The sequence below is a fragment of the Elephantulus edwardii genome, unplaced genomic scaffold (assembly GCF_000299155.1).
Source record: "Elephantulus edwardii isolate Elephantulus edwardi_28Jun2011 unplaced genomic scaffold, EleEdw1.0 scaffold00249, whole genome shotgun sequence".
In the NCBI taxonomy this organism is placed as follows: Eukaryota; Metazoa; Chordata; class Mammalia; order Macroscelidea; family Macroscelididae; genus Elephantulus; species Elephantulus edwardii.
This window is the reverse complement of record NW_006399999.1, coordinates 2,239,711-2,243,008: the sequence shown is the minus strand read 5'-3', so window position 1 is coordinate 2,243,008 and position 3,298 is coordinate 2,239,711.

Genomic DNA, 3,298 nt, shown 5'->3' with positions numbered 1-3,298 from the left:
TCTTCCTTTCCTTTGCTTATGCTCCACCCTCCCCAGCATCATGTCCCTCTTTAAAGATTAGCCTATCTTAGCAACATGTCCAAAGTATGTGAGGTGAAGCCTCATCAATAATGCTCCAAAGTGCACTCTGGCTGCACCCTCTCCAAGACTTATCTGTTTGTTCTCTTTGCCGTCCATGGGATGTTTAGTGCTCTTCTCCAACACCACAGCTCAAAGGCGTCAATTCTTCTTCTGTCATCCTTATTCATTGTCCAGCTCTCAGATGCATAGCAAGTAATCAGAAAGACCAAGGTCTCAATCAGATGCACCTTAGTCCTCAATAATTTGGAGAGGCTCCTAACTAGATTTTTCCTATTGCAATGTATCTCCTATAGAGGTATTCAAATGTATGTTTCTTATTGGTTTTAGGTATTTTTTATGTTTGTATATGCTTATTTATAATTTGATATTATGAGTAGAGCACTTGCTTGCCAGTTTGTTGTACTGGAATAACTTATAAGTTGCTGTGATTCTGGAAGGTATGTCACTGGTATTTCAAATACAACCAAGGTCATCCATAGTGGACAGGTTTCAGCAGAGCTCCCAGATTAAGACAGACCAGGAAGTAGGATTGTCATCCACTTCTGAAACAATGAGCCTTCAAAAACCCTATGAATAACAGAGGAACACTACTGGTTATAGACTTGAAAATATTTGAAATGAACAGAAACGGTTGCAGACATACATTAATAATTGGAAATATGAATCTAGGAAAATTTAATGTTGAAAAACTAAGTGGAACTCATAAAGTTGGACATACTAGGAAAGCTGAGATGAATTAGAATTGTCACCTTTGAATCAGACAATCATATGATCTATCAAGCATTTCATTCATAGTTAAAAATAACATTTCAAGATCTATTTTAAAGTGTCATGCTGTGACAGGATATTATTCATACAAACACAAGGAAATCCTGCTAATACAACTATTTTTCAAATATATGCACCAACACTAAAAAAAGAGGAAATTGAGAATTTCTACCAACTTCTGCATGTAATATTAATGTTATTATTCTATAGTTTCCACATTCTGTTAGATGACCTTTCTTGGGAGTGAAAACAAATATGGATCTCTTTTAGTCAGTCAATCAGATATCTGTCCTCAAAATTTCCTGGCATAGACTGGTGAACACATCCAGGGCTGAAAGTGTTAGCTGAAACATGTTAATTGGTATCTCACTGATTCCTGGAGACTTCTGCTTTGCCAGTGCCTTCTGTGCAGCTTCAACATCTTTCTTCATTACCATCAGCTCTTGTTCATGATACTCCCTGAAATTTTTCAGTGTCATATAATTCTTTTTGATACAGTGACTCTGTGTATTCCTTCAATCTTCTTTTGATGCTTCCTGGGTCGTTCAACACATTGCCCATAGTACCCTTCAATATTACAACTTGAGACTTAATTCCCCCCGCCCAGTTCTCTCAGCTTAAGAAATGCAGAATGAGTTCTTCCCTTTTAATTCTCCAATTCCAGCTCTTTATACATTCCATTATAACATTTTGTGTTGTCTTCTCAAGCTGCCATTTGAAATCTTCTCTTTTACTTCATCTTTTCTTTCTTCTCACTCCCCCCCCCAACTTCTCTAGAGTCTAGGGAAATTTTCAAAGTCTTTTCTGATATTTATTTTCATTTTTTCTCCCTCCTCTGTCTTTGTAATGAATGGCCTTTTGCTCTCTTCAGAGACGATATCCTCTTCAGCTCTTCTGGTCTTCAATGTTCAATGCTTCAACTTTAGTCTTATGATAATTCTGAAATTCAAGTGGAATAGACTCAAGATCATATTTTGTTTCTTGTGAGCTTATTTTCATTTTCTTCAGCCTCAATATGAGCTTGCACATGAGTAATTCATGGTCTGTTCCACAGTCACACTCAGCCTAATTTTGACTGCTGATATTGAACTTCTACAACAATTCTTTCCACTGATGCAGTCAATCATTTAAAAAAATTGTCACAATTTTAACGGAAGATTATAGAGGACTTGAATTTCCATTCATTAATTGTTGCACATTTTCCTCCCTGCCCCCCCCCAGTTTGCTTTTCTCTTTGAAAAAAAATTCTTTCGTTGTTATACAATTCCCCACCCCCTAGTCCACTTTACTATGCAGCTCTTATTCTGGGCTCTTGACATGATTCAGTCAATCTTATTCCTATGCAGTCCATCAGGTGAAGTCCATGTGTAAAGTAGCTGTTTGTAATTTTTTTTAAAAGGTAATTTGCAACGAATTTGCATTGAATATACAAAATTCTATCATTATATTTGCAACCTCATTTCTGCCACATTCCTTCTTCATTGTTTCCATCTTTTGTATTCTAGTCACCAATTATCATTAACCACTTTACTGCATGTGTGGTCAATTTTGGTCTGCAAGATTTGGCAAAAATTTTCTATTTTCCTCTTCGTCTTTAGCTATAAGAGTGTATATTTAAATAATAGTTGTATCAACAGGTCTTCTTCTAAAAGCAAACTACTTCTGAAGATCATTCAAAAATGTCTAGAACCGTACATACATAGGGAACTGCTAGAAGTTAAAGCAGGATTTTGAAAAGCCTGTGAAATTAGGGATATAATTTCTGATGTCAGAAAGATGGCTGAAAGTAAAGAATACCAGAAGAAAGGCTATTTATGCTTTACTGACTATGTAAAGGCATTTGACTGTGTGGTCATAGCAAGTTATGACTAACATTGAGAAGAATGAGAATTCTTGAACACTTAATTGTGCTCATGAAAAAACTTATGTCTAGACCAAGAGGCTATTATGCGAACAGAACAAGGGAACACTACATGGAATATTGAATATACCATGGACTGCTAGAAGAACAAACAGGTTCATCGTGGAGAGGGTGAAACAAGGCTGTTCCTTGGAGGCAAAGATTCTGAAGCTCCAGCTGATATACTTTGGGCATGTTGCAAGGAGTGACCGGTGTTTGAAGAGGGACATCATGCTTGGGAAGGTTGAGGGACAGTGCAAGAGAAGAAGACCCTGAATGAGATGGCTCAGTATAGAGCAGGGTTCACAGCTATTGTACATAGGGTTGCTATAAGTCACAGGCAACTTGATGGCACATACCAACAAGAAGCCTCCAGAGCTCCTTATGTCATAGATTAGCTTCCAAATTTGTTCCTACTTTTTCTCTAATGATCTTTATAGTTTTAGGTTTCATTCCTTGGTCCCTGATCCACAACAAAACAACAACATGGTTTAAAATAAGGAAGGACAATTACCTACCCACCTCTCACCTGCCTCAGTCCTCTTTACA